The sequence below is a fragment of the Taudactylus pleione genome, unplaced genomic scaffold (genome assembly GCF_031769625.1).
Source record: "Taudactylus pleione unplaced genomic scaffold, aTauple2 ptg000032l, whole genome shotgun sequence".
NCBI classification, from domain to species: Eukaryota; Metazoa; Chordata; class Amphibia; order Anura; family Myobatrachidae; genus Taudactylus; species Taudactylus pleione.
The window spans coordinates 40,062,250-40,087,787 of NW_028284434.1; the positions used below are offsets into that span (position 1 = coordinate 40,062,250).

Here is a 25,538-nt window from a genome sequence, read left to right on the forward strand (position 1 = left end):
ATTTTTTCAACGATTGAACGATAAACTAGATCATTGTGTGTGTATGCACCTTGAGCATTAAGAGCTGCTATTGAAGACTCTTACCCAGAGGAGGGGCAAGCCCAACCTCATGGGCCGTGCTGACCCTGAATTAGGTGGAAATTAAACTTTTATTGATGATGAGCATATTTTCAGAGGTAAATGGATTCTCCTTTGCATTTTGTCAACTAATATGAATTACAAAAATGATCAAATCAGGCAAGTGGGGCCAACTTCTTAAGTAATTATTGGAAAACACAAAAATAGGTGCATAAAGTTCTGCCAGCAGCTGGCAAGTAAAAGAAAAGCACAGCCAGCACACAATGAATGCTCAAAGTCAATGAAGAAAAACACAAACTGCAATGCAATACTTGTACCAGGGCTATGAATGGGTTCAGAAGCCTCAACATATTAATATGAAAACAATATATCTAAGCATTAATGTATACACTTCCATTCATACTAAGATCCCAGTGTAAGATTTCAACCACTATCACTTGGCATTCAAGTAACAGCACTTATACGACCAGCCAATCAGCTCCCAACTGTCATTTTTCAAACACAGCCTGTAAAATGACAGTTAGGAGCTGACTGGCTAGTAGTTTATCACACTCTACTTTATCACTTTCCAGAGCTTCATACATCTGCCCCTGTGTTCCACACTGTAAATGTCAAGAGCTCATGCAAACATAGCTCATCACTGCATTCATTATCTCTGTAGACGTCAGCCTACAGCCTCCCTGAGATATACAGGTGTGTACTCAATACACCATGCGGCATGAGACGCCTGGCGTGAGTGAGCTGCCAGGTCCTGTGTGATTGCTTGTGCCGAGCATCTTTTGCACCCAAAGATGCATCTTGGTAGTTATGTGACGCAACTAAGATGCACCAAGGAAACTGCGCTGATTAATTTAATATTTGACACTTGTATATCTGTCTGCGACTGAATCTGTAAATGAAACGCAACCTAACTTGGCGTGGAAAAGAGCAGCAGCACTTCATCTACAGATCCAGACTCGGTCGCACACAAATGAATCAGTGCAGCCTGCTGGTGCATCCTAGTCGCATTGTCTTGCAACTAAGACAATTTCAGATGAAAAAGACAAAATGCGCTCGGCGTAAGCAGAGGCTCACGGGACCTGGCGTACCACGAGGAGCTGTTTGGCGTGACTACAGCAATAGTGTATGAGGATCTGTATGGCCAGAAAAATATAATACAATAAAAAGGGCCAGACTTGGGGTGCACCCCAGATAGATTATTCTCTTACACATGTAACATAGCGGATTACAGATATAAAATCTAGCTTTTATGCATCTAGCTAAATTAACTACAGTATTTCAGGTTCATCTAAGATATAGGAATTATATCATGTACCAGGTGCATTCGAGATCTATCAAATACTTGGCAATAACACAACCACTGCAAATCTCATTTCTAAATCCAGTGCAAATTAAAAGGGCTGTTCTATTAATCCTAGAAATCAGTGCAATGACATCCTAACCCAGGGCTGTAACTAGGGGTGCGCAAGCGGTTCTGCTGCATGGGGTGCAAGGCCGAGGGGATGGTACCGTTGCTTCTCTGGCAACACCTGTATTTTGCTTGCAGGGTGCCTGGAATAGCAAATTCTTAGGATGCGCCCTCTGCTCAGATTCCTGGTCCCAGCCCCTCTTGTCACATCATGCTGTCACATATGCAGGGGGCAGCCCAAGGCGCATTAATGTCCACCTGTGGCACTATCCAATTAACCCCAAAGTCAGCCCGGCCGCAGCCATTATCAGGGATTTATTTTATTTATCTATTTTTAAACCTCAGCAGGCTCTGAAAACATATCCACGATAAATGGCCCGTTTTCACAATCTCGGCAAAGAAAAAACACATAGGTCAGTAAACTTGGCACGTATTCTGTGTGTTTTCATGTGATTAGAGATCATTTTTTGTGCGACAGAGATAATTTTTCACGTAAAGGGCAGTAATTGAATTGAGGAAAAAAAAAAAACTTGAAAGTCCCGTTTTCCGTGTACAAAAAATTATCGGAGCCAATTTAATCCCCCCCTTCCTCCCCCAAGTGATATTTGCCTGCAAATACTCTACGCAATGTGCACTGGAAGTAGGTTTAAAATATTCTACTGTTCTGTTTAATGGTCTATCAAGCATAATCTTAACAATGGTATTAGCCATTAACAGTCGAGAGGCTAAGCATGGGCCTTCAGAAAGGCATAGAACAGCAGAGAGTTTAATTAAAAATAGCTTTTTTGGCTGTTAAGGTTAAGGACAGTTTTAAGAACAAACGTAGTAGATTAATAGAAAAATAACACTGCCTTTAGAACTAGAGACCTTATTCAATTTTACAATTCTCATTGCCCAAGGTTGACATAACTTGAAAAATGTCACTTGGGAGTAGTTTATGTGTAGCTGAACTTTAAATTAAAAAAAACTAGCTGCAACAGGGTTGACCTTTAAAAAGGCAGGGGTAAGGTACGTGGCCATCTGTGAGAGACAATTTGTGCTTATTCAGCTCCCTGAATACTGTTCTACTTTGTGGAAGATGTCTAACTTTTAATAAAAACCTGTTTACGGCCCTGATGTTTCATTCGCAGTCTGAAATATATTTATCAGCAAAAAATGCCAATAACAACAGACAGTGATACTAATTACTGGGAGGTTGCATATATGAGTTTTTTGGTATTGATGCATTTCAGCAATAAACCATCTTTAATAACCAGATGAACGTGATTAATTGTTAATGTTTAGATGCTCGGATTGCAGGATGAGACGCTGGCATAGTCCATGGAACTTCAGCTTGTTGCATACGGAGGCACTAATTGTGGGAAGACTGGCATACATGGGCTCAACTGCCGCCTCCTAAAACGCTCTGCGTCGTGGTAAACATGTTGTGACTGGCTACTGATTGTTTTAGCCTCACACACATTCTCTTCGAAATGACCAGGTTGGCCTGCATGCATGGTAGATATCGATATTGATCATCAGTGCCCCTGCATCGAGCATCGTTTGGTCGTTGTAGGAGTTAAAAAAAAAAAAAAAAGGACGATAAACGATATCGTTTATATCGTCCTTTTTATCTGACCATCTGTATGCACCTTATGTCCGATTAGATCAAACAGCATTTCAGAGTGCTATTTTGTTATTCTGCAAACTTCTTAGCAAAATCTATTTGCCCAGATCATGTCATGACAAGGACTAAGCCGATCAGAACACAATATTTCAGACTACGTATGCACTGACCGGCTTTCTAGTGTAATTATGGCTTCAGGGATAAGGCTGCAGGTGCCTTTTACTATGTATTTAAAGAAAAACTCCACCTGATAACATAATGGACATATTTAAATCCCATGGTTCAATTTTGCAAATAATATACACTTCCCACTTCTATTTGTGTGGCAGAGTGTAGTGCAGGCCGGCAATTTACCAAAACACCAGATCAACGCCGTACACTTACATACTCACAAAGATGAAGCTTAATCAAGTGCTAATGGTTTATGGAGTGTACAGTATTTTCCCTTTAAACCAACTTATTCAAAAGGAAAAGACATCATTTCAATAAACCTAATTTAAACTCTGTATAAATCCTTCGTCAGATAAACCACAGGAAAGAAGGATGGAGAAAGACAGCCTAATCCACTGAACCGCCTGCCCAAAACCCTCTTTCATGAGCATCCCAGGTGAATCGTTCAAGAAAGATCAATCTGATGTTCTTAATTGTAGCTGTTCTCACCAGAAAGGAAAAAAGCACGTGATGAGCGCAACGAAGGACAAAAGGAGGCTGAAGAGTAAACCTGCTCTGTATTTGAACTAGATATCACCTCTGTTCTTCCATTCTTCATCTCCAGCTTTTAAAAAAACAAATGTCAATTTCTTAGACACAAGCCTTGTTACAAAGCAAAAAATTAAAATTTAATTTTTACCCATCTTAAAAAGTAGGCACCTGTCTGAAATTATATGTAGCTACTTCAGATTTAATTACACCCCGTTTGGGGACCCAATACTAAAGTGTAGTAGCCATAGATATCAATGATCTCTAAGAGAAGATCTTTAAGGTGGTCACCATGTAGTGCATGAGGATGACATTTCAATTAGGTACATACTCTGAAAGTGTACCCGTCTCCAATACGCGCAATTCTGAGAGCTGAAAAAATATTCCAAATACATGTGACATCAGTGATCCATGAGGCACAAGATGCCTCATTCCTCGGTGAGGACACTAGTTTCCACTGTACAGATGTGCCCACATACACCAGTGACGAGCAAGGGAGGTAGTGGAAATGCCAGCTGTCGGAATACCGGTGCTCAAAATGCCAGCGCCAGAATCCTGGCCCCGGCATTTCGGCAGTAAGTAGTGGGGGGGGGGGGATGTTAGGTTTATAGTGCGGGGTAGGTTTCATGGTAGGAGTTAGGTTAGGGTACTTACCAGCCGTTGTCGGTATTTCAACCCTGTTGGGATTCTGACCACTGGGCTCATGACCACCAGCATTCTGTATCCAACCCATTGGCAACAGGATGCCCTGGGGCAACATGTGGCCCTTCAAGCCTTTATTATATGAAGCCCCCAGCTCCTTCCTGCTTTACGGTCATATTTGTTTGTTTTAGCTTGTAATGCTTGTTTAAATGGATCACATATGTTATTACAGATAGATGTCTCTTTCATTTATTAAATATATTCATTTAACTTACTACAAATATGAAGAGCAATGCACGGCCCATTTGAAGGTTAATGAGCTGAATAATGTGGCCCCTGAATCCTCAAATCGCGCCAAATAGTCCTGTTTGGAGCTCCAGGGAGCTTGTGATTATGGTATCAGGGTCCGGGCTGCATGTGACAAAGGTGCCTTTTAGTATGTTAAGAAAAACTCCACCTGATAACAATCATCCTAATTAGATCCCATGGTTCATATCTGCAAATAAAACACACTTCCCATTTCTGTGTTTGTGGCAGAGTATAGTGCAGGCTGGGAGTTTCCCAAACCACCAGGATAAAGCCACACCATTCTTTAAATATGCGTTTAATCTGCGACTTTATAACAATTCCTTTGCAACAAAAATACTGAAGTACCTACAGTAGTACACAATAAGCGAATTTTAATGAGACCAAGATGCAACATTCCAGAAAAATTACAATTACGGAAACCGCTACCCGTGGCGGATCATCTAAGCTGCCAGATGGCACACAAAGAATAGGTGTATGAAGACATATCTTTAAATAAACGTATGGTGTCTTACAAGACTGATGTCGACGATCTTTAAATGATTAAAAATATATTTATGCTCATGTGTATGAAACTTGTATCGCCTGACAAATTCAAGTGATATAGTGAAGTGATAATACATTATCCTGGAGTAAACGGGCAGCAAAATCATTTTCCGAGTGAAAATTGTTGAAAAAAAACTAAACATCACAGATATTCAGAAATGCACAATAAAAACGCCAGGCACTGTTTCAAACAAGTGAATTGATAAATTTCAAACAACTGTGTTCACATGGAACAATTGATGTGGATTCTGCAATCCTCCAGCCAGCCTGAGCTCACCAATAATGGCTTGGCCACTACACAGAGCATAAGGCTGAGACAGGTGTCCATTGTTTGCAGCAGCTGTCAAGCGATTTTGCCACCCTTAATGTAGCTAAACAACAAATATAACTAATGTGCACATATAAACACGTGTTTTCATGCATGTTTAATCAAATGATACAAAGCTGTATTGTTTTGTTTTTATGAATACTTCTAAAGTATATCGCTGCAAAATGTTTCCCCAGAAGAACATAGTTACCAAACACATAGCCAGCACGAGACAAAACCACCAGACACTGGGGCAGCTCGAGCCTCTGGACATTCTGGAAAGCTTGCATTCCCTAATACAGGAGGATGTTGTATGCATGAACTCTGCTGTCATTCTGGGAAAGAAGGCATGACAGACGCCATCCAGCGTCTTGCGATGCAATCCTTTGCCAACAAACAAAGATTAACGTATTGCCGGAGGACAGAAGTCTTAAGCTGGGTACACCCCAAGACAACCCCCTCATATAGGGTGACCGGTAGACGACACGGTGCCCGACCGCCCAATATGTTGACCCCTGCATGGGGTCGTCGGCTGCATGTAGGGCCGACCTGACAAAGCGGCTGATGACCCCCGACCGAACATACACTCTTAACGATTTTAGCGGAGAAACGCGTAAGGGACCTTACATTCATCATCAGCTGGTTCTCTAACACTTTGAAAGAACGAGCGGGCTCGTGATTGATGAACGGCTGAGCCAATTCCGGGAGTTCATACAAAGATATCACCAGCCGCCGCCAGAACTAGAACACCTGTGGGAGCAAGGTTCGGGACCTGTATGCATAACTGACGGATCAGTATACCATAAGCCGGCGGTAATGTATTACTACTGAGACTAAAATATATAAATTAGTCTCTATTATCCTCCCTTTTCTGTGCGCAAAGACAGTGCTGTTTTAAATAGGACTGCGAGTCCTTACGAGTGAACTCGTGCATAAGTGACTTTCTACAACGCACCATACAAGTGTTCTTCTTTACCCGGTATCTACTGGCATATCAGCACTAAAAGTTTATTCCTAAGTGATACAGTTTGTGATTCCGCACTAAATACAAACGGGGACCACTCTTGGTCACATGGAGCAAGAACCATACTAGACCTATAACCTGTTTGTGTGAAGGAGTATTCACCCTATTGATTATGCCTTTGGAGACTGATACTGATTGTGGAATTACAACATAACAGTACTGCATTTAACACAGGACAACAGAGGCACCTTCTGCAGGGGTGTATCTGTTGCGACCTTTGTATTACCATCATAGAACCAGCTTATGTAATTTTATTTTGTTTTTTACATATTTTTATTCATTCCTTGTCTTTTTATGCCATACAATAAATTGTTTATATAGCGCTCCTTGTCTGGATTCAGTCATAAGCTTTAGAATATTATTTAGATTTCTGACATATCCATTTAGTGACGCTTATCCAGATTTATACTTTTTTGTTTTGTTTCATTAAGTGTATTTACAGATATAATACTCTTAGGAGCAGCTTTTATACATTGATATCCATCTATATTTAGATTTATTATCCATATGCGCCTGAATTATATGCGCAAACATACATTTTCTTAACGATTTTGACTATTTGTCATTCTGATCCGTCAGAATCGGCCAAATCTTTAAAAAAATAAATAAATCGCTAAGTGGGTTACCCAGCTATATAGTCACCCATGTCAATCCCAAATATACATATCCCAGGGTGATGAAGAGAAATACATACTCTAGTTTTTATAATACAGTCCATCACTAAATACCAGAATTTGGAAATATGAGGACAGGCACATAACAGAAGCCAAAACTCTGCCCCCGGAGTTCCACACTTAGGACAATTAGTACTTGCTCCCCTCCCTTGTCTAGCCATCCTAACTGGAGGATAAACATCTGAATTTGTTGGCATCTCACTGACAGTGGCTTTACAGGATGAACCCAAAACAGTAGACCAATCCTCATCCCTCAGTATACCCAAATTAGATTTCCATTTATCATGGAGGCTTCACAATGGGTCACTAGCCTCTCCACACAACAATAAAAGAGTATACGTACATTAGAGACAAATTTATGGGCACTCAGAGAATGGAGGAACAATCTTAAAGGAGAGATGGAAAATTGCAGAGCAGCACCTGCAAACTGCTTACCCAGTGCATGCCGCAGTTGAAGATAACAGTGAAAAAGTAATTTGGTAGGCCGTAAGCTGATTGAAGGGTTTAAAAACTGGTAAAAGCACTTGCTTCATACAACTGGTCAACAGTCACTACCCCATATTGACTCCATAGGCTTAGCGTTCCCGCTAGGCTGTTTTAGCCGGGCGCCGCGCCCTTCCCTATTTCTAAAGGCCAAAAGGCACCCTGCCCGCCGGCGTGGTGCCCCGCTGAAATAGCCTGCGGGTGCTGTCCCTATCCGCGGACGCAGTGTCCAGCTCGGCGCCTAGAGTAAACACTACAGGCTCCCACCCTCCAACAACAATAATTTGCCAAAGCCAGAATTGTCCTAAAGAGGGGAAACTGGGTCAATTCCTGACTTAACAGAGATTGTGCGGCGAGCCAAACCTTCCTAGCCATGAAACAAGCAAAAAACGTAGAGGGGTATAATGGAACCCCTCTTGTTCGATGAGAGTAATTTGGAATAATCTCTAGACAAACACTCTCTGAGGGGATGTAGTTAAGAGGCCGGCGGCTAGAATCCCGACTGGGGAGTTAAGATAGGGGTGGAAATACCAACGCCTATCTTAATCCCGACGCCGGAATCCAGGAGAACGGCAGCCCAAACTAAAGTAATCCCGGCCGCCTTTAGTGATAGCCGGAAAGTTATAGGGGTTAGCGTTAGTTTTTTGGGGGTTAGTCTTAGGTTTTGGGGGCGGGGTTCGGCACCCAAAGGGGGGAGAGTTAAGTTTAGACACTAAGGGGGAGGGTTAGTTATAGGCACAAAGGGGGGGAACTTAGGTTTAGGCACTAACGGGGAGGGTTAGTGTTGGGGTGCAGGGTTAGGGTTATGGGGAGAAGGGGCAAGGATAAGTATACTTACCCAACCCCTGTCGGGATACCAACCATCAGGATGGCGCTGTCGGTATTTTGACAGGAGGCATCCTGACAGCCGGCATCACATACCGATTCCCTCTCTGAGATGTGCCAATTGTGCAGCTAGGTAATATAAATGCAAATTGGGAAGTGCCATACCTCAGTCATATCTATCAGCTTTTCTAATTCATCGCTCTGCTCTGGTCTCATCACCTCCTACTTCGGTTTCTGTGCACCAGCACCTAAAGATTTTTAACAAACCACTATAAACAATTCTTCCATAACTCCAGATTCAATAGGGAAAGTCTCCTATATGGGCTTCTCTGTCACTCCCTTCATTATGTCACTTAAAACAATGGCCCTCATTCAGAGCCACTCGCTAGCGGCAGTACGCTAGTTCCGAGCGATGTTCGCACATCCTGCGCATGCGTACGGTTTTTTAGTACGCATGCGCGAACCAGTCAGTGCGGCCGAAAATCGTTGGTACGCAATATAGCGAGGGCCTGCTATTTTGAGTGACAGAATGAGGCGTATGTTGGGTGGTAACAGGGGAAGGTGCTTGAAAACGGGGAGTGGAGATCCGAACGCAGGCGTGCTTAAAGGTCAAAACGGGCGTTTTAAGGGAGTGCATAATTAATACAGCATCGTCATTGACCACGTCACTTGGTTTTTTTTTAACTCAGAACTGCTCGCAAAATAGCGGTTGAAAACACCAACCACAAGAATAGCAAGCAGTTCATACGCTGTACGATGTACTCGATTAATCTAATAAATAGCGGACATGACGTATGGTGCGTGCGGCCAGGGGGCGTTTTTATCAAATAAACGAGCGTATGTTTTGCTCGCTCGTTCAGACTTAGAGGTGGGAACAGACTGCAATTTGCGAACGGATCATTTGAATAGCCACTCCTTGTTTTTGAACGAACGACCACAAAATAGCGAACGGCTCTGAATCAGGCCCAATGTCCTAATGAGCTCCACCCCCTACCCTTCCCTTACAAGCTAGATTAATTTCTCAACCCTTCTACACCTCTGCTAAAACGAATTATCCGTGTGTAGCCATACTTATAACCTGCCTGCATCCAGGGCACATTGATTGACCAATATGAAGCAGATGGTACCTTAGGGTCACTCTACAGTAGTTTGCAGTTAAGCTCCTAACATGGGTTCAAATCTAATTTCTAATGTTAAAGGGGGGGCACCTCATAGACTCCCGGCAAGTGGCAAATGAGCTGAAAAAGGGTTATGGTGCATACACACGGTCAGACTTGCTAGATCAACGATTTAACCAACAATCTCATTAACAACGATTTCTGACATTATATGAATGAAATCGTCCAAATCTGACTGCAAACAGTCAATTTCAGATATCGCCCTCTGACATGCGGGCAAGCACATCGTTCATTGATGCATGTCAACGATATGAACGATGTAACGATTTTTCCAATCGTTATCGTTCATATCTGAGAGAGAGAGAGAGAGAAAAAGAGAGAGAGAGAGAAAAAGAGAGAGAGAGAAAAAAGGGAGAGAGAGAGAAAAAAAGAGAGAGAGAGAGAGAGAGAGAGAGAGAGAGAGAGAGAGAAAGAGAGAGAGAGAGAGAGAAAAGAGAGAGAGAGAGAGAGAGAGAGAGAAAGAGAGAGAGAGAGAGAGAGAAAAAGAGAGAGAGAGAGAGAGAGAGAGAGCGAGAGAGAGAGAGAGAAAAAGAGAGAGAAAGAAAAAAAAGAGAGAGAAAGAAAAAAAAGAGAAAGAAAAAGAGAGAGAGAGAGAGAGAGAGAAAAAAGAGAGAGAAAGAAAAAAAGAGAGAAAGAAAAAAGAGAGAAGAGAGAGAGAGAGAGAGAGAGAAAGAGAGAGAGAAAGAGAGAGAGAAAGAGAGAGAGAAAGAGAGAGAGAAAGAGAAAGAGAGAGAGAGAGAAAGAGAGAGAGAGACGAGAAAAAGAGAGAAAAAAAGAGAGAGAAAGAAAAAAAGAGAGAGAGAGAGAGAGAGAGAGAAAGAGAGAGAGAAAGAGAGAGAGAGAAAAAGAGAGAGAGAGAGAGAGAGAGAGAGAGAGAGAAAAAGAGAGAGAGAGAGAAAAAGGAGAGAGAGAGAGAAAGAGAAAGAGAGAGAGAGAGAAAGAGAGAAAGAGAGAGAGAGAGAGCACCACTATCACTAGTGAGTTGAAAACCTATTTAGAAGGTAAAGAACTGAAAAAGTTAGTATTTCTGGCAAAAAAATTAATCGGAAACCTTCTTGCACAGGTGGATTTTGAAAATGTCCGTTTAGAACAGCAGGTTTCACATAATTGGACTGTGAAAAACTTAAATATTTGCAAACCATCCACAAAATTGCTCCCATAAAGTCTAAGGTATAGGTAATTAAAAGGGAGATGCTTATCCATGTAATTAACCCTCAAACGCAGCAGCATATAAAGACAAAATTCATATGGATATTTAGTCAGTAAGTAAACTTGAATTGAGACTCAGGGGTAGAACACATTCACCAGTGTGAAGTTCCACTGCATATTTAAAAGTCCCCCCCCCCCCCCCTCCAGGGAGTTTGAGGTAGATAATATTTTTTTCCTTATTTTCATTTTTTGCATATAAACAAGCAGAGTGAGAAAAGGTTTCGTTTTAATTGAAGAGGTGCTGTGAAAATTTAAGACACATCAGGCGGAAAATATTGAGGATCTCGGGTGAAGTGAGAACAGATGGCTGACACAGCCTGTTAGACGCTTAAAACGGGAACCGCAAAAGATGGTGTGGTGGTTATTATGCAGCAAATTATGAAGTCACAAAGCATTTGACGGTGGCTGGGTTAGCTTGTCTTTTTCTGTACCTTACAAATCCGAGCTCAAAATGTGCCACCTTGCACTGGGCTGATTAAATTCAGCTTTTAAAGAAGAGTTAACTCGCTATGTGCCAGTTACCCTCTGTAGTCACTTGAAAAAGATGCTTCCTGTGCCTAATAAGCCGACAGAATCATTTTTCATCTGCTATTATAATAAACTCAAGCATAGACAGCATGAAGAGACTGTTCTGGTGTAAATGCAGGATGCCTACTGGGTTGATGTGAGATATAATAGAGCAGGCATGGCGGCTGACTCGGGCTGACTACTTAACACTACAAATGGCCTCTGTTATTAAACCTTCTGCAGCAGTTAGCAGAGGACACAAATCACTCGCTAGTGAGGCCGCTGATGTGGGTTACCACTGTGTCTTACAAAAGCATATCTCAGATCAAGGTATACAGCAGAGCGTGCTTTTAAATAAGCAGTGCCAATCAAATTAACCCAATTGCTACGGGGTAGGACTGTACAGAGCATCTTGTGAAAGTCCATGAGAGTTATTACCAGCTTGCAGAAAGTAACATTGGAATTACCAAAAATATATAAATGCTTTATAATAATTTACTTAAATAACGGATGTAACAAACTGTAAAGTTTTGGACAGCTCCACAAGGTCACGGTTTAGGTCAGTCACCGTCCCAAGTAATAGAGTGCTGTGCTATAAGTTGCCACTATACAACTTACTTAGAACAGAAATGATCATTTTAGTAATTAGAAATGTTTAAACAAGCCAGACACGACAAAAAACCTGCGGGCATATGCAGTCAGATGGACAACAATATCAACACTCAGGATGTCAGTGCATATCCACTACACGGATGTATAACGACTGTTCAATTACAACATCGTAATCGTTCATCATACTGTGTAGTGGATATTGTGCCCACACTGAACGATATGTCATTCAGTACAGGGACCCTCCCTCATCCCCGAACATGCACAACATGTCTATATCGGCAGGTTGGGCAGTATGTTCGGTTGATGAAAAATGTAGACAACGACTGCATTGCTGGTCGTTGCCAGCATAATTACTGCACGATTAATAAACTAACGATGTCGTTATCATTCATTTTAATCGTGTAGTGGATATGCACCTTTAGACTAGGGTAATGCTTAGATGACAAGTGAATGGGAAATCCCTTTCCCATGAGGTTCACAATGCTGTCATTCTGGTAACGTTAACATTTTTTTGCCATGTCAACATCATGCTTTCAATATTATGACGGTCTACAAAATATACCACACCCCCAGAGAGCGCAATAAATGGGGAGTGGCTGAGTGCTGGTTTCTTGAGTGGGTTTACTGAGAGGCCAGCTGTGCATAAAGGAAGGCTTGTCCATGAGTCAAAGCTGCACCTCATATGAATCTTCTACACTGTATAGCAGGGCCACATTCTGGATTAAGTCCTTCAAACCCTACCAGTGCCCAGCATGTTCTGATAACACTCATGAAGCCTCATTAAGAAGTGGCCTTGGACAAGATACTGGTTTGGGGCCACTTCTCACCACCCTCCATTTGTCAAAAAGAAAAGAAAAAAAGAAAAAAATACACAAAAGAACTGATAAAATAATGTGGCACCTCCATAAGCACTGGGCCCAGGGCAGGAGCCTTGGTTGCTGAACGGATTATCCAGCTTTGCTCAAAAGGAAAAAAACACTATAAACACTTATTTTACAGCACTCATGTGTTTAACATATGTTTTATATAGTGTCACTAAATAAAGTGGAACTATACATGAGCCACATTTTGATATGTTGTTTCGCTGAGTGAACTAAAATGGATTGATCTTTCCTTGTGTGTCAGAACAGCTCTACTTAATGAGCAAATGAATAAGATGTCACTGACATCCAGGTGCCGAGTGCTGGCATATTTCTGCCGAAGACCCTGCAACATCCATAGTCACCGACGCTAATGAGTGTGTAGACAGCCCCGTCAGCAGCAATGAACTGCAGGAGATTTTCACTCCCTGTGTTTCTGTACATACATCGCACTGCTACCATTACAGAGAGCAAAGTAACTCATTACACCATGGCCTTTACTCTGAGCATATAAGGAGCAGGACCTCCCACTGTGACAGCACATTACAACTTCATGTGTCCATAACCATAGCACAAAATATGGCACCATTAGGGCAATTAGACGACGGTCACTAGCGTGGCCAGACGAGTACACTGACTGCATTTACTGCCCAACCTACTTTATGCTGACAGATTCTGTTTTAAGTTTTATCCTTTATAGGTTTTTTTTGTTGTTGCTGTTTGTTTCACCAAAAACACTATCCGCTTCCATCACTTAAGGAGCCCTGTAAATGTGAGCAATAGACTCGTCGGATCTTGTACACTGGAAAGCAGCATGCCTGAATTTCAGAATAAGCTTCTTTCAGAACAAAATGGGAATTTTCACTCTACCTTGCTGATCAAACATCCTCCATTCCCTGACAACTCAGTCAGTGGCATGAAGAGACCTCCGAGATTATATAGGAAGGTCAGCATCATGTCCTCAGCATCAAGGTCACTTTCTTATCATGTAGATGAGAAAGAAATGGGAAACCACCTGATCAGAACCTGTCTATAATTTATTAACAGTTAATATAGTGCACACACTGCACAGAGCTTTACATACAATATTTGTCCATTCCACTGCCCTAGTGGAGCTTACAATCAATACTCCCTATCATACACACACACACACACACTCTGTCAGGAGCCAATTATCTTATATTTTGGGAGTGTGGGAGGAAACCAGAGTACCAGAGAAAACCCACACAAGCACGGGGAGACTACACAAACGCCAGTTAGGTGCCGTAGTGGGAATCGAACCTTAGTGCTGTGAGGCAGAAATTATAAAGTCCTGACCATAATCGGACACAGCTTCCAAAACATTGTTGTAGTACTAAACATTTTACTGACAAAATATATTATAGTGCCCCATTAGAAGAAAGCCGTACTGTACCAGAGTGCTTGACCAGCTATAGAATGGTCTCTTCCCGAGAAAGGTAAAGAAAAGGCTATTGAAAAACAATTTGATTTATGGATTTCAACCAGCACATTTTTGCCACATTTCAAGGTTCAGGAAAAAGCACGAATAAGAAAGATTGATACATTATATTAAACCTTATGGCGGCGAAAGGAAAGGGAGAGTGTGTTCCCTCCTAATACTTGCTCGACATTTCTGCAGCAATTAATAAAGAGGTGCATGAAATTTTAATATAATATCCAAGAGGCAGATTACAATGGGTCTTACCAGGATGCTATTCCTCAATGCCATAAATGTTATCACATGACTCACATTATCCCCAAGTTTACACGCAGTAAGTACATACAGTAGCAATAGAATATGGCATCACAAACCAATGCTAAGAAAGGTATATTCCAGTGACACAAATACCTGCCCTTTAAATCAAGTGCATAATTATTATATACCTGGTTATCAAATCTGCAAGAGTTACAGTGAGATAAATCCCAGCACAACAGAAGTACTTGTAGTCAGAGCATGAGGACATCCAATGGGACTACAACTGGAAGATAGTCTTCTACAGGCTCACACCATGGACCCGATTTACAGATAGGGGTAAATACAGCAGGTGTGGCCAGTTGGAGGAGCGGTATATTCTAACAAACGTCTAAATTGCTGAGTTAAAATAGTTGCCCAGTATTTGGGTGCTATACATAAAAGCAACCATTATTTCCCCTGCATATTATTTAAAATATTTTCGAAGCTGTCGAAGCTGGATAATTGACTGAGACAAGACCAGTTTAAAATTGGATCGCAGCAACGCCATCTTGCGACTGGCCGCCTAAGCACCATTTTAGATAAACTTACACTTTAGTACATGTGGCGATACTACGATTAGCAACATGCGATTGCATCTTTCACCATTTCTCATACACACATTAATACGCACAATTGCGCTGTTAACTAGTCGCATATTAGAGAATGCATAAGACTTTGTATGAAATCGCTGTTTTATTAGCTTTATGCGCACGCATCTGCCCCAAGATAACTAGCGTCCTTATATCAAACTCCACATACTCACACATTACATATTCACACATAAGGTTTAATAAGCTTTAAAGTATAAGATTTAAGTTGGTTCAGTTAGTATAAATGCTGTGAAATAAAGATATTTGATAACTAGAATTTTATACATGCTAAGAAAGCAGTGTTTGGTTTCGTACTGATGCGTACTCTTTCAACAGAATTCCGGTACTATCATTGTGGAGATCGCATCATGCATTCTCAACTTATGGACCGCTGAGACTTCAAGCAACAAAATGTATAACTGTTAAGATTTTGCATGGGGGCGGGAGGGCAGAGACCCCCAGTTGTTACAGGCTGGGTGAGTCTATTTGAACCAGCCTGTTAAACTCTCTAACAGATGCTTCCTCCCTGGGAACCAATGACATCAGCAACAAACTTCTCTATTGTCCGGTCTATTCTGGGGGGGCATAAATGTGTGCTCAAACACTGGGATTTTAGTATTCTTACTGAATGACGACGGGGTTTCTTGCTGATGCCTATCATCTGGTATGGAAGCGCTGCGTATGTATACTGTACTTGGGGTCTGTATAATTCCTTTGCGCCTAATTGTGTCTGGATCAATAGCATGTAACTGACTGTACTTTTTACTTGAATAATACTTTGTGCTTCGGAACCACACGTTCCAAGTCTGGAGTCTTTTATTTACTGTATGACTGAGTACGCAAATTAGCGTCATCCTTAGAGGTTTATAGGTAGGATTTTAGAAGGTACAGGCAGGGGTATATAGAGGTTCTGATCCAGTATCGTTACACCTAACATGTCATAGGGGAAAGTAAACCTCCTCCAGCGAGGCTTCAAGTCCAGCAGAAGTTCCCACAGGGCAGTGGTCTGGGCATCACAAATTTCAAGCGATACGAGGCGTGATGCTCACCAAGTGCACTTTATAGAACTATATCTCCTGGCATGTGGACACTGATCAAAGACAGATTTGATCAAATTTGATGTCAGTTGTAGTCTCTAATTCCTGTATCCCATTTCCATGATTTTGGCAACCTCCTTCTGAGATTGAGTGTGGGTGAGAGGGGTATGCTGGAAGAACAGTCTGCCACATCGTACACAACTCCGCCCCAAATGACTATCGGTCTGTTACCCGCTAACCTTTAATAAACATCTTAAGAAAAGAGTCTAGTCTTTTTTTCCCCTCTTTTTGGTTGGTTGTAAGTTCACATTAAAGGTGAGAAAAGGTCTGACATCATTTATATTGGTTTATATTAGTTTCAGTCTGTGCATCATAAAAACATGCACTTTATAAGTGTGGACTTTTTATACTCACTGCAGCATTAGATTCCAACATCTGTTTTGTATGAATGGCCTTATTTACAGGTTAACCATTTCCTTTCATGCTTGTATGTACAGAATGGAGCACAGTATTCTGCAATTTAATTGGGACAGCTTATTTTTGCAGTTTTTTTAGTTTTAGGTTATTACAAAAAAAATACATAGATTTACACATTAATAATTAAAATAGCAACCCTTTGCTGCAATAATGTCCTTTACTGAAGTTTTCTTACTGTCACTTGTAAGAAGTTCCTTTTTTACAAATCAGTCTTCTTGCATTTCTTTCTTCTAAACGTTTACGCTGCACTGCGGAAGAATCAGTCAGTAAACCACCAGCTGCTATGGCACAGATTTAATCACCTGCAAGACTCTGCCCGTTAAAACTTAACATGTCGCAACGCCTATGGTGCATACACAGTACGATTTTAATGAACAATATGAACGATAGTGATATCGATCAACGATAAATCGTTCATGTCGTTCATTTTTATGCAGCTAACGACTAACGATGCGCATTCCCGCATGGACGAAAACGATATCTATGGTCTTCCGTACATGCAGGCCAACTTGGATGATTTCAACACGATTTGCATGTTAAGAGAGGACTTCACGGAAATATCTATCCTAGATAAATATCAGTGTGTACACCCAAAATAGTTTGCCCTGCACTACAGAAAGATAAAGGGAAATCTATCAGCGATATCGTTGGTTGTGCAGGTTATGTGGTGTGTACGCACCATTAGATGCATTTTTGGCACAAAAAAAAAGACGCCCAACGCTAGCAGAGTAGAACGGAACCTGGCGACTCACTCAAACCAGGCAATTCATGCTGCATGGCGTATTGAGGACACATCTGTAAGTCCTTGCTTGTCTTATCTGGACAAATGACACTTTTTCTAATCAATAGTTTTGTTAATAGGTCTGTTAAGAGCGCTTTATATTTCTCTCTGTATTTTATCTCTATTTTTGGCAAGTCAGATCTTGTTCTGCCGTAACTTGTAAGATGACATGAAACACTAGATTTACTGACTAATTAACTCAGCAAAAGTAAATTCATGTGTGCTTTAAAATCGAGCTCTCACATTTAATACATCAAAATCTTACTTAACTTGCACTGCTGTACATTAATTCAGGTATGAAAATAGTTCTCTTGTTGACCAGGTTGACATCTTTAAATGACAGATGTGTCCTCATACATCACTACTGCAGTTGCGCCAAACAGCCCCCTCTCGACGTGCCAGGTCCCATGCGACTTTGTAAGCGCCGTGCGTCTCTAATGCTGAAAATTCGTCTTAGTTTCAATAGGACTAGGACGCATCAGGAGACTGCGCTGACTAATGCGATACTTATATATCTGTGAGCGACTGAGTCTCTGAATCTATATACAAAGTGCTACAATGTACCGGGAGCATCCTTTCATTCCAAGTTCCGTTGTGCTTCGTATACAGACTCAGTCGCACACAGATATACAAGTGTCATATCAAATCAGCATGGTCTACAGTGGCTTTCTACTCGCATCGCGACAGACATTTTATAAAAAAAAGACGCCCGGCGCTAAGCAGAGTTGCACGGTTCCTGGTGTCTCACGCCACATGGCCTATTGAGGCTAGATGTATGAGGACACATCTGTATTCTATATGGGCAATCAAGTACACTGAATTATAAAGGAGACCAGCAGGTGAGAGTGGAAAATATTGTCGTTACCCAAAACCCTGCATCACAGATTTGTAGTTACCACCAGTGCTTGCATAACCGCCAACACACAGATAAACAATAATGAGACATTCCCAATAAATCCGCCAGCTGAATATTCCTCCCACTCCTAAACCTCCACGTTACAACAAAGCCTCCCTGTTTAAGCCAACAATAGGATATAAACACAGCAACACGCACATAAATCATTTATACTACGGATATGCTAAATAACAGACATTAGCCAGCCAGAGACAACAATATTCCCAAATAACTGTCATCATGCCATACAAAACAAGGATAAAAATGTCAAGTTATAGTAGTTCTCATTCCATGTGCAATGGTTAATTGTTCTTGTGACATTTTGACAGTGTAATTAAATGTTCAGGAAGGAGAAAAGCCGTGTTCGGTGTGTGTTTTAGGAAAAGGAAGACTTTATTGAGGCTTCTTTCTAGCAGTTATCCGTATTTTGTAAAGAAACAAATATTACTTACTAAATTAAAGAATATCAAAAATAAACAAAACGGATTACCCTTTAATCTATAACATAAATCGAAATAAAACAATATACAAAGGCAAGGTAAGCATCTAATGCAAACCCACATGAAAAGCAGATGAGTATTTTATATTCTGTTTAGTCCTAAATAATCCACATTCGCTGTGTTAAATTAGCGACAGTTTATCTAATTAATGATCGGAAGGAATGGATAGGTTGGCAAAGAAGGAGGGTTCTGTAAGCCATTTATGTTCCTCTAATTCCTCTCCAGAGACATAACAAGTTCCTGGCCGGATCAATGTTAGAATAACCATTTCCTCATTATACAGAACTAAACACCAACATGAGAGACATGTCCAATAATTGGGAATATAAGCCATCACATTCTTCTTTATGGGGAAGAAAGCTTCAACATGCTTAGACGGTATTACAGCTGGACTTGTATATAAAAACAGCTACAGGTGTGCGCCAAAACCCTACTAACAATGTGCAATGTCACCTCTGCACAGTGGAGACAGACATGTTGTGGGCTGAGCAAATCTTCATAAGCAATGGCACAGTTTCTGCAGTAATTTAATAGGCTATAATGTAGGCTAATCTCATGGACTCTTCTGCAAAATAGCTGGTTCAAAGATAGTTCAGCACAATCATGGCAGGAAACATATGCTGTAACAAAAAACTATCTTAAAGCAGGCCCGGCAATCCGACAAGTCTGGCATGAATATCAGTAGGTTTATGGTCAATATTTTTAAATGAACACTGCTCCTATCATCATCACCATCAATGCTTCTCTCTCTCTTGCTCCATCACAGCCATACTAGAGTCCTGCCACTTCCTACAAGGCCATGCCGGCTGCTTGTAATCATGAATCAAAGGTCAGCGTTTCAGGCACAGCTGGCTGGCCATCTTTAGGAAACAACTTAAACCAGAACCGAAAAATTATTTAAAAATTAATTTTATTTGAAACTGCAATGTCTGCTAGGCCCAGAAGTCTGGGTCATGTTAAAGAGAAGAGGCAGCTTTAGGAAGGCTCACAGACAGGGGGATACCAGGCAAATGATACATTGTGTGACACTGTAGGGAGATAAAGGTCAGGCCGCATGGATGGAGGAAGGAAGCATATCTGTGTTTTACTATAAAAACGGAACAGAACTTACCAGTAGCTGCAATTCTGATGAATAAGCTGCCCAACAATCTCATGTACATGAATGACCATTAGCTGAAGGAGTCAGCAAGGGCATCTTCCGAGCAGTGTAGAGCAGAGTGTACGGCCCATGATATCCATTTGAAGGAAACATTTCACCATTCCTCCCCATGTGAAGGAACAGGGGAAAACGTGTGGCTGTCAGCCGTGCATACACTGCCAGATGTGCTGACCAATTATTGGATCAGTCGGGCATGATGGAAGATTTCACATCCCCAATAATTGCCCAACGGTTCCGGTCACACACTGCAATGATCGTCCCAATATGCCGATAATCAGCGGATCGGGATGATAATTGCATAATATATGCCCAACATTAACTTACTAGCTGCTGGAACACCATTTTGCAGTAAGCAAAGATCACTACAACCAATTAAACAGGCAGTGGAACAAAAAGCTTTCAATAAAATACAAAAGTCTACATAAACTACAATACCAACAATGTAATAGGTTGGTATAGTTTATAATAAAAAGGGGGATGAGAGAGTTTAAAACAGAAATACCAACTACTAACATGATTATTTAGAACTAATCTTCTAGGGGTGAAGATATTTCAATGACACATGGGTAGCACTCAGTCCCCAAATAGTGTCTCTGAGATGCTCCCTTAAAGAAGAGAAAAAGAATTATAGGGAACTGAATATGCAGTCAGCATTTTGAACACACAAGATAAAGATGGGAATTTATCTTGCTGGCCACCTCCAGCAATACTCTTTCTGCAAGATAAGTAATGATCATTGCTGCACAGCACAAACGCACCGCTCAGCAGGCAATATCTGTTATTAAAGTCCCTGATGTTTTGGTAACCACAGTCCTGCGCTGAAACAAATAAGCACCATTATGCAATTGAAACCACTTTGAAGCTGTGGAGGGGGCAGATGCAATTTTAAAGATGTGCCAGAGTTTATATTTTAACCATGATTAAGAACTAGTAAGTTGGGATAACTTTAAAGGGTCACAAAGCTTACAGTTCAGGCTGCTTTAGGAAACATTTACTAACACCACTGAAATAATGTTGTTTATAAAGAAAATAACCAGAAACATATCCTAAAATAAATTGTATAAATAACAGTGTATTGCTGAGGAAGTATTACCAGGCTTCCTGTACATAATTCCAATTAATGCTTTATTAAACAAATATATGGTGGCTCATACAATAGAACTAGTAATAACATTTATAGATTTATCAGCAGGTAATAAGTAATCATATTAAAGCCATCTTTTTCAGAAAAATGATGGATAAGAGTGAATATCCAGCACTAAGGGTGAGTTGTATGCAGTTGTGATTTTCACACACTTTTCCGATGTTCGGAAAACTGCACACGCGCATGACCCGTAGCGCGCACATACAGATCGGGTCCTGCGCCCTTGCAGGCAGCGTATCTGCAGATGTCAGATGAGTGACAGTCTGCAGCCGTTAGGGGGCATGATGGGGTCAGTTTCACAAAATGGAGGCATGTCACCTCCATTTTGTGGGTGTGAAAAACGGCCAGGATCTGCGTCTTCCTATGCAGACGTCCTGTCCCCGGCAGAGGAGATCCATCAGTGTGCACCCCAGAACGTTGAAACATACAAAAGACCACACAGAAAGGGCCCTGGCTGGAATTAAAACCAGCACGTGTCCGATTGCTGCCTACTATCAACACGCAAGTGCTACATGCAAACACAGGCAATATGTTTCTGCATGCTATTTTTTTTTTTCTTTTATTAATACGCATTAAGTGACAGACTGCACCCGTGTGCATGTTGGATCTTTTAGTTCTGCCTGCAAAGCCAAATGATTCCAACATTTTTTTTTGCCTTTTAATTGCAACCATGGGGGTCCAGGATGGACCTAGTCCTGGTCAGCACTGGGCAGATACTCTCTAGGAGAGGGGTCATTTGTTCAGAGCCCCCCCATTTGTGGCAGGTGAGATAGCTGAAAAATCATGTGGTTTGAACCATCTCTGCTGTGACAAGTTTTTCTTTTTGGTTTGTCTATTCAGTGACGGTTTGCAGTGCTGATAACTGGGACGATTTCTATCCTAGCAAGATCTCCAAAACGCAAATGTGCCTTGATGTGCAAATAAAGACACTTGTGCATACAGCATCAGACCAAGGGACAACCTGCTATCTGCCTGTCAGATAAGAGTTCCAGTTTCAATTATACAATTGTAATTGTATGCAAACAAACCAAGTAACAAGATCATTCTAGCCATGCAAAGGTGTTAGCAAGAGTAGATTATGATGAAGAAAAATCACCACTGAGCGCCATTTTTTTCCTGCTTAATCCATTTTCAAGGGTTATTGAGCTTATCAAAGACTATAGGTTCAGCATGAACTGTCAAGCATTTTACCCACCACAAAGATTGCCTAAGCCGCGGGTTCCCCAATGGCTGGGTAGAGGGACGGGGACGAGATATGGCTGAACGCCGTAGTTCACAGACATATTGCTGGTACACACTGGCCAATGCACAGATATATTAGCCAATCAAGTGATCGGCCAATATATCAGCCAGTGTGTACCCAGCATTAGTCAGTATTTCCCAAGTACACCCAACAGAAAATGTTTTGAGGAGACCTTAGGCCGCATCAGTAACTGTCCCACATGTTCTCACAGGAGGCCTGGTTCTGAGTTGGAAGCAACACTGATGTTCAGAGAGTTTAGGTTTTTCTGAATAATGCACATGCATCTAAAGTCACATCGCGCATGTGCTTTGTGTTGGCAGCCGGCATGGAGGTGCAGCCAGCGCTGGGGCCAAGTGTCAGCTCCAGAGCCGGAAGTGCAGTGGCGGTTGGAAGAAGTGTGTCCCCAGCAGGACACCTCAGTGGCCGGCGCTGGGACAGTGTGTCTGCTTCCAGCGCCGATCATGCAGCAGCGGCAGCTTAAACGTGGCGCAGGCGGATTGTAGTTCTAAGACAGACAGCCATGAAGCGGCTACTAGCTGAAATTGACGCTCGCCTTGAGTGAAGCACAGCTCACAGACCGGTAGCAGAGCACGAGTGGTTCACAGCATCATAGCTCTGCACACTTGCAGGGTCTTATATTAGACGTCGCAGAGTGGGAGAGGCAGTTCGGCAGTTGCGGGAAAAAATGAAGGATGTCGCGCCAAGAGCCTGTGCGGCGCCAGCTGGATGCAGCTAAGAAGAGGCGGCACTGCTAGCTAAGGCAGGTCAATGGGCATCTCAGCCCTTACACATTCGGACACAAGGCTCAGTGGAGCCGGCCAGGAAGGGAGAGAGCGCACATCAGCATTAGGCTAATGCACTGTTCGTTCTGGTGGGGATCCACGGGGAGGGGAGTTTTCACTCCCGTACTCTGGCAGATGAGATATTAATACATCTCATCGGTGCTGTTTGGCGCTATAATACATCTCCCCCAATGTCAGTGTGGTGACCCACAGTAACCTCAGGTGGGGAGGCGAGGCTTACCTTGCACTACAGAAAAATAAAAATATTAAGTCCAGGGGATGGAGGGGAAGGGTGGAAACTGTGCTATCTTCTACATCCTGGCCCTTACAGATAAGGGGGTATTATTAAAAAAAGTGAAGCCACCCCACAAGAGATTCTCAGGGACATAAGTTCTCACAAGCTCTGTCCCTGCATGCGATATCCGATTCATCCTTGCTATGTATTCAAATATCGCAATGTGAATTTGGGCACATTTATCACATCCCGCCTTTAACGGAGATCCGGATTGTGATAAATATGCCCCCAAAACCTTATGAAACTTGTCAGAACAAGCACTCTTCTCTGAAATGGAAACTGCAATTCTCCAATAAGGAAGAGGAGCTCTATACCCACTATAAATAAATGTTTCTTTATAGGTAGCCATCCTGTGCTCACTAACCAACTTATCTATCTAATCCAGCTTGTACTGACAGGCATCGGAGCCACAGGTTGCCCAAATCTGATGTAAAAGTAGACAGACGTAATGCATTAAGTATAGAAGCTCAGCAATTTAACAATGTCTATCTAAATTTCACGTTTCCTTCAATAGTTTTGGACACACAATACTTTAAAGACACTCTTTCTAGAGGATCCAGCAGCAATATTAAATTAGACGTGACATTGGAGACGTCTCAAGCTTCTGATATTCGGTATCGCTGAAAGATTTATTGACAGCAGAAATTAAAGAACCAGAGAGAGGCATAAAAAGATGAGAAAATAACACAGCAAGTTAAAATGTAAATCTACTCAAGCTGACTTTGAAAGACATTTATTCTAAGCACAGCCTAGACTGTTTAACACAGGATTACATAGTGTCGAATGATATGCTCATGGAGACGGTGGAGGTGGATGCTGGCACTTAGCGAAAGAGAAAATTACCCCAACCTCTGTTCCAGGGGCTCGCAAAAAAAACCAATTTCTATCTTCAGAGTCTATTACTCTAAAAATGCAGACAATGACAGGACAACTGAAACCTGTTCCAGGGTTAATGTTATTCCTATGAAATGACTTCGCTGTGTAACACTTACAACTTTGAAAAGTTTGAAGATTGTGCCTAAAATGAAGTTTTTAAATCGTAGCTGTACAGATTTTCTAACTTTAATAAAAAAAACTTCTGACTTAGCAGCGGTCTACATTTTTACCTCTGGTTTGTTAGCGAATACCCTTTTTTAATCCCGCCACAATAAACTGGGTTATGGCCTCGTCAACCTGGGGCGCAACTCAGTGGAAAAGGCTCCTAGGAAAAAATAGTCACCTGACCCGGCATTTCTTCCCAGGTCTGGAACATGGTTTTACGCGGCTAAGACCCGGGTAAAGCTCAGTGTAATTGGGTGAAATCAGAAAGTGTTACTGTGACAGCCGTCACCATATGGTCTGAACCGTTCCGGTTTTTATCCCATCCCCACTTCATTTGAGTAGGCTGTAATCTCCCCCCACCCGTATCCCCGGTGACAGGTGTAACATAGGACACTCACCCAGAAGGACCCCCCTCCCTCTGCAGGTGGCTGGGTCCGCTCCGGTCTGGTGTTCAGGAGAGAGCTGGAGTTTCCAGCGCTTAGTAATGTAATCTCAAAGCACCGCACTGACCCCAGAAATATCCCAGGTCGGCTCAGTAGAGGGAAAGGGGTACAAGCCTGGGTCTGACCCGGCTGTGAACCATGTTCCAAATCCCGGGTCAGACCCGGGATTTTGTTGGAAAAGCGGTATAAGTGTTTTTTGGTGTGCTAAATATGTGTTTTGTAGTATAATTGCTATATTCAAAAATTCAGTAACTTTCTAAGTCCTTGCGAACTATATTACTATTTAGAAAACATTCTCTATTCTGTAACCTCATGCCAAATAAAGCTCAAATCACTTGTGGTAATAAGCGAATGCATATACAGATGCACACTCTATGGAACGGCGTAATATACGATGATATATATATATATCCTTTAGGGGTGAGTTTGCTAAATCTATATTATTGCAGAGG

The 25,538-nt window shown here is 41.8% G+C and overlaps 1 protein-coding gene across 7 annotated transcripts in view; it reads right to left on the bottom strand.

Annotated features, from left to right (window-relative positions):
* MAD1L1 (mitotic arrest deficient 1 like 1) overlaps positions 1–25,538 on the bottom strand; it is an 811,364-nt gene that overhangs the window by 681,161 nt on the left and 104,665 nt on the right. The gene's annotated exons all lie outside the window — the stretch shown is intronic.